Here is a 7,891-nt window from a genome sequence, read left to right as displayed (position 1 = left end):
GAACAGAAAAGAAATGGTTGAGGGAATAAATTTACAGACCTTAGGGTCAGTCCTAGAGGCGATACAAAAGGAATTGGTAGGAGTTAAGGAAGAGAATCAAAGTCTAAGGCAGGAGGTCATGAATTCTAGGAAAGAGACGGCAGAATTAGCACAGAGGATAAGACAACCGTATTCAACTGGAAGTGAGGGTCCCACCACATCAATGGGAGACGCAAATAAGCTAACAACACAACTAATCCATTCCTTATCGCCAGTGATACCATTGGCAGCACCCGAGAGATTTAGTGGGGACCCACAAAAGGCGCAGGTGTTTATTACACAATGTTCACTTCATTTCTTGTGTCGCCCTTCTATCTTTCCTGATGCGCAATCTAAGGTAGCCTTCATTTTGTCATCTTTGAGTGGAGATGCAGCGGCATGGTCGATGCCGATAGTCTCGCGAGATGATCCATTATTGCAGAATTTCGATGAGTTCAAGAAAGAATTTCTGAGAATCTTTGACCGAAGACAGATCTCTCAAGCAGTAGATAATGAACTCTTGGAATTGAAGCAGGGAAATAGAGGCTTAGTGGCTTATCTAGCTCAATTCAAAAAACTTGTAATGGAGACTGATTGGCCAGAGAACAAGAGGACAGCAATATTTTATCGAGGCCTGCAAGATGAACTAAAAGATGGTTTTGCGCAAATACCGAATCGTCCAACTGAAATTTCCGCCCTGATAGACCTAGTACTAGAACTGGATTTCCGGCAGGGAGAGCGAAGGGGAGAGAGAAGCCGAGAGTACAGAAGTACGGTTCCGCGATTCGACCGAGCTAAGGCTGAAACAGGAAGGAGTACAGAAGGAACCACAGGATCTGAACCTATGCAAAAAGTAACGATTCGGGGACCGCTCACAAAGGAGGAGAAGGAAAAAAGACGAGTCAACAACTTATGTATGTATTGTGGATCTAATGGACATTTTGTGCGAATTTGTCCAAAAAAGCCAAAGGGTCCATTTAAGCCGAAGGAAAACTCGCAGCACCACCTGTAGAAGGAGTTGTGCAGGTGGATGCGAATCAGAAATCAACTCCTCAGGAACATCGGCTGGCGAATACATTACAGTCGTCTTCGCCCCATTTGATTTTATCCTTGACAATCCGATTTCGTGAAAAGATAATGAAAGGAGTGACTGTGATGGTGGACTCAGGAGCCACGGGTAATTTCTGCGATCTGAAATTCGCGGCTAAGGTTGGGCTGCAAGCAATTGCCAAGGCTAGAAGTGAACCAGTTCGAGCAATCGATGGTACCAATCTATCCTCTGGGCCAATCACGAGTCACACAGAGTTAGTAGAGCTGATTCAAGAAAATGGGCATAGAGAAGCTATACACTTTAATTTAATTGATGCCCCCCAATTCCAACTCATATTGGGACTTCCTTGGCTCACAGAGCACGATCCTTCAATCAATTGGAACAACAGAACAATTGAAATGAACTCAGCATATTGTAGAGAGAACTGTTTTGGGGCTTACGAGACAATGAGTAAACAGAACCCGGCTCGCGCCTTATGTTCAGCCGGAGTCTCCGTGTGCGTAATAAATACGCAAACAATTCCATCAGAATATCAAGACCTTGAGGACGTTTTCAACTAACAGGAAGCTGAGCAACTGCCGCCTCATCGAGTTTACGATTGCAAAATAGACTTAGAGCCAGGGGCGAACCTGCCTTGCAGTCGAGTGTACGCCTTGACGGAACAAAAGAATCATCACCTGAGGGAGTATATTGACAAGTACCTGGCCAATGGATTTATACGTCCTTCCCAATCGCCAGTGTCCTCGCCACTATTTTTTGTGCCTAAGAAGGAGCAGGGCGAGTTGAGAACGTGCATTGATTATAGAGCCATAAATCGAATAACAAAGAAGAACAGGTATCCTCTTCCCCTTATCTCCGTCTTGTTGGACCAGATCAAAGGAGCACAGATGTTCACGAAGTTGGATTTAAGGGGAGCTTATCACCTTATTCGAGTGAGAGAGGGAGACGAGTGGAAGACGGCCTTTAGGACACGCTTGGGCCTATTCGAATACCAGGTGATGCCCTATGGGTTGTGTAATGCGCCTGCAGCGTTTCAACACTTCATAAATGATGTGCTCAGTGAATTCATTGATCAATGTGCAATTGTGTATATTGATGATATACTAATCTACTCAAAGAATACGCAGGAGCATCAAACACAGGTTCGAGGAGTTTTACAAAAACTGCGAGAGAACAAGCTATTTGTCAAGTTGGAGAAATGTGCTTTTGGAGTTTCACAGGTAGAGTTCTTGGGTTTTGTATTCTCGCCAGCAGGAATTCATATGGACAAACGGAAGATTCAACCCGTACAAGAATGGAAGTCACCCACTTGTGTGAAAGAAGTCCAAGCGTTTATTGGGTTCGCAAATTTCTATCGGAGATTTATTGGAGAATTTTCCCGACGAATTCAACCCTTGACACGACTACTGAAGAAAGGGACATGATTTGAATGGTCAGAAGAAGCAGAGCAAGCCTTTAAAGATTTGAAGATAGAGTTCACCCCTGCGCCTATCCTCCTTCATGCCGATCCGATGGAGCCCTTTTATGTCGAGACAGATGCCTCGGACCTTGCGATTGGTGGAGTTCTTTCTCAAAGGAATAAGGTGACGGGCCAGATACACCCGGTGGCTTATCGATCCAGGAAATTGACTCCAGCGGAATTCAATTATACGATTACGGAAAAAGAGTTGCTGGCAATAAAAGACGCCTTCAAGGAGTGGAGACATTATCTAATGGGGGCCCACCACGTGGTAACAGTCTACACGGACCATCGAAACTTAAAATTCCTGAAGTCAGCCAGAACCTTGACACCTCGCCAACTCCGTTGGTCACTGTACTTTGCCGATTACGATTTCGTGATAACTTATCGGCCGAGTGCACAGAATGGAAAGGCGGATGCTTTGTCTAGGTTGGGAACCGGAGAAGAAAGAAGTCCACTAAGCGCTCAAGTGATCATACTGGATACCAAGATTATAGGCGCCACAGATATATTGAACTTTAAGGAAAAAGTAATCCAAGCTCTAACCCCAGAAGAAATGCAGAAATGGGCGCAACAAGAACCTGGAAGGGAAATTCGTGATGAATTACCATTTAAAGAAGGTGCATTGTATCTGCCGACTACAGCATTGCAGAAGCAAGCCTTGCAGGAATGCCATGATCACCTGTTGGCTGGCCACAAGGGAGAGTCCAAGACAGCAGATCTAATTAAAAGAAAATATTGGTGGCCACAGATGAGTAAAGACATAGAACAATATGTAAAGACTTGTGAGATATGCGAACAGGGAAAATCAGAACGGCACGCTCCTCAAGGGCTGTTGCAACCCCTGCCCATTCCTCCTCATCCTTGGCATACAATCACCCTAGACTTAATTACAGATTTACCATCCTGTCAAGGGACAAATACAATACTAGTAATAGTAGATGCATACACGAAAATGACATACTTCTTGGCCTTAAAGGGAATCCCTACAGCAAAACAGTTAGCAAGGCACTTTAGTACCCAGATTGTTAGATTACATGGAATACCCAAGATTGTAATATCAGACCGGGGAACCCAATTTGTTTCGCATTTCTGGAAGGCTTTTATGAAAGGGTTAGTAGTAGAAACTCGTTTTTCCACCAGTTTCCATCCGGAGACGGATGGACAAACGGAAAGGGTGAACCAGGAATTGGAGCAATATTTACGGTTGTTCTTGTTGAAACAGGAGGGAGAATGGCCGGACTACTTGTGGACAGCAGAATTTGCTCATAATAACGCGAAGAATGTGTCCACTGGATATTCCCCGTTCTACTTAAACTATGGTAGACATCCAAATTCAGCAGTACAAGATGTAGAGCTCACAGTCCCAGCAGTCAAGGATTTGGTAGCTCATTTAAATTCAGTACATGAAAAAGCATCAAAGAATCTAGTACAGGCTAAGGAAAAGTATAAGAAGTACGCAGATAAGAAAAGAAAGACACCTCCTCCACTAGGAATAGGAGATAAAGTCTGGTTGAATACAAAAAATTTAAGGCTAAAAGGGAACCGAAAATTTCAGCCACGATTTATCGGCCCTTACCCAATTGCAGAGCAGATCGGTCCAGTGACCTATAAATTGACTTTACCCTCCCAATTCAAAATTCACCCAGTGTTTCATGTTTCCCTTTTGAAGAAGGCAGTTGCTAATTTGAGAAAAGAATCGATTCCAAACCCAATTCAGCAAGATACAGGAGTGGAGTTTGAGGTGAAAGAAATTCTGGACTCAAAATTAGTCAGAGGTAAACTGTATTATTTGGTAGATTGGAAAGGTAACGATCCTGAGGAGCGGTCTTGGGAATTTGATTCAGATGTTCATGCTCCTAGGCTAATAAATCTTTTTTATCAGCGCAATCCAACCAAGCCCAGAGTGGAAGGACTACCCTTGGTGGGGGGTACTGTCAGGATCCCTAATGGGAGTCCCAAAACGAAGCGCAAGGAACTTGGTTCAATAGGCGTTTCAGTTTCGAATGGGCTTCAATGGTCGAGTCTGTGGCATGCCCGCAATTCTAAGATGGCCGCTCAGGCGCTGGGGTCTGCGGTCTAGTTGTTTACAAATCCAGAGAGACGATGTGACGCGCGCACGCCTGAAGTAATGCGCACTTCACCCAGACATTTCCTCAGAGAAGACGTGTTCGTGTGTGTTCCCAGTTCTGAAGTAAATTTTTAGAGTAAGAAGCTTTCCAGAGTAACGCTTAAGAGCAGTTTCGAGTCAAGAAACCGAAACTACCGAAAAGGTCAGAAAAGCCGCTAGAGTCCGTAGTGGGCTATTTACCGGGAGTCGAGTACGGAGTCACCTCGTCTCTACAGGGAAAAAACGAGTGAAGACTTCAGCAGCACCTGAAAAGAAAACCGAAGAAAGCTAAGTGAATTACTGATAGATTATTCGTTCACATTAAAATGTAAGCAGAGTTTGGTGATGCAATTAGTATACACTTACCAAGGTCAGCAGAGGTCAGCATACAGAATCCTGTAACAGAAAATGAAGAACATTATAGGATTTACTGAGAAAAGGTTCCTAAGGAAAGATTAATAGACAATACCAACAGTTAACTAGGAAAGTAAGGAGAAAGACTTACCAGAGTTACAGCAGCTCCGCAGTAGCCTAAGGAGAGGAAGCAAACAGGAAAAGTTGAAAGCACAAAGGCTAAATTTAGAAGAAAACAGTTTTTAGAATAGCAAGAGGCAAGAAAAGAAAGAAGAGAAATCACGAGAAGAAAGAGAAGGCCACACACAGAAACATTAATGGTAGGTTTAAAAGAGAAAAAGTCAGAAGTTGATTTAAAACAGAGAATAAATAGATATAATAAAAAGATATATGTTTTACAGATAATTAGTGACATCAATAACAAGAAAGAAGAAAAGACAGAGTTGAACAGGAAGAGAGGCACAGAGTTCAGGATTCTGGGTAGGTAGAAAAATCATAAGAGAAGAGAAGAAAAGAGACAGGATAGAGTAGAGAAGGAATAATAATTTGTTGTGTGCTTAGTTACCCTTAGGAGTCTTCAGAAGGCAGAGTGATAGCTGAAGAAGAATTCCAGATAGGAAAACCGGAAGGTCCAGAACCAGTCTCTTCCATCGTTTATTATTTTATCCAATTTCCCCCTTCCCCCTTGCTGATCAGTTAGAGCCAAAGACATTTTTGGGGGCTGAGTGATTAGTAGTGGGAGTCGGGAAGCTAGCGACTTCTGTTCCTGTGCAAGACAACGGTAACCAGCAAGAAGCTGAAGGTGAGCTCTGACAGCTAGCCAGGAACTGCAAAAAGCCTGGCATGTCCAAAAGGCTGTATTGACTGTTTACCAGCCAGGTCAGAAAGTGTGGGTGTTGGAGCCTGTGGCACCAGCAGCTCTCCAGGACAAGTGGAGTGAACCCCACCCTATTGTTGAACACAAAGGGCAGGTTACCTACTTGGTAGACCTTGGAACTCCTAGGAGTCAAAGACAGCATTTTCTACCCCTGGTGGGCACTATCAATTTGTGGTAATGCCCTTTGGTTTGAAGAATGCACCTGCCACTTTCCAAAGGTTGGTGAATCAAGTCCTTACAGGCCTGGAAGACTTTAGTGCAGCATATCTAGATGATATTGCTGTCTTTAGCTCCACCTGGGAGGATCACCTGGTCCACCTGAGGAATGTTTTGGAGGCCCTGCAAAGGGCAGGCCTCACTATCAAGGCTACTAAGTGCCAGATAGGGCAGAGTCAGGTTGTGTACCTGGGCCACCTTGTAGGTGGAGGTCAGGTTCAACCATTGCAGAGCAAAATCCAAACCATAATGGAATGGATTGCTCCAACTACCCAGACTCAGGTGAGAGCCTTCTTAGGCCTGACTGGGTACTATAGGAGATTTGACAAAGGGTATGGATCAATAGGGAATTTCTTTCATATAGTCTAGCTTTTCCATAATAACTACATTGCCCCCTTTGTCAGCCTCACGTATAATAATAGAAGAGTATTTGGTTTTAGACCGCTATCAACAGACACATCCTCTACAATCTCAAGTTCATTTCTGACAAGTTCAATATTTATAGATGTTTCAAGTTCAACAGACATCATGCTTTGGATTACATTTATTTCATGAACCGTGTGAATTGGATGTACAGTTTCAACATAAGGTCCATCACAGATAGACGGATTCCGTACAAAATGATCCTTAAGTTTCAACAGGCGGATAAATTTAAATAGATCAACAAATAGATCGACCTCCCCACTCACTTGATTAGGACAGAACCCAAGTCCCTTGCTTAGAACAGAAATTTCGTCATTGGATAGTGTCCTAGTTGACAAGTTGACAATAGTGAGTTCCTTATCTGCACTGTCTGCTACATTCTCCAGATATGTTAGTTCTCTGTTTTCTTTGATCTGGTCATTCTGCTCACTGGTTCCGGTTTTGTCTTTTTGTTGATTGTGTCTTGACTATAGAGCTGATTGGACGGAACGCTGCCTTTCAGTTTGAAATTACTTAAGATTGGTGAACACTCTTGAAGACACTTCCTTCTATGAACGTTACCATATTTTTGTGGTAGGTTAGACCCCCTCTCTCTTTTCTGTCTATTCTTGTTCAACTTCTCTTTCCTTTACGTTTTTTCTTACCCTATGATACTACCTTTATATTTGGTTTGGTTTGGTTTAGTCATTAACATAATTTATCCCTTTTTCATTTGGCCTCTTAAGATATATAAAAATATATAATGTACTTAAAAATGGAAAGAAAAAAATATGTAGGACTCTTCATTAAACATAATGTAATGTATGGAATTTTTTGTTTGAAAGTCCAAATTAGGAAAACTGTTGCTACTTTCTGTCCAGTATACAATGTCGTTCTGTCTGTTTGCCGTCCTTTTATATATGTATAAGTGTCTTTTTATATATATATATAAGTGCTTTTTTGTATATGTATTTGTATTTTTATATGTGTGATATTTATATGTACTTTTCTACTTATGATTAACAGCCCTGAAGGAGTCCTTATTCAGGACGAAACGCGTCGGCTGTTTTTTCTGTAGAGAAATGAAAATAAAATGAATATAAAAATTGATTCTTGAAGAAAATTTATAACCACGTACGAATTGTGTGATCTTGAGCTCCTCGTGTGGTGCACCTCTCTTTTGTTGTTAATTATATTGATTCCTAAGGGAATAGGCATTGTAACAGTGGGTGCTATTGAGTGTGCACACGATTTTCCCTTAAATAGAGGGCTAGTACAGGGAGAGTTATACTAGGTTAGGTGCTGGTCGATTGAAGGCTCCACTGTTATTTTTTGTTATACATTTGTTAACCCTTCCTTAGCACTAACCTACTCTTGCAATCTAATCATTATAAGCTCACTCAC

Source organism: Triturus cristatus, chromosome 8 (genome assembly GCF_964204655.1).
Source record: "Triturus cristatus chromosome 8, aTriCri1.1, whole genome shotgun sequence".
NCBI lineage: Eukaryota > Metazoa > Chordata > Amphibia > Caudata > Salamandridae > Triturus > Triturus cristatus.
Note: the sequence above shows the minus strand (reverse complement) of the source record.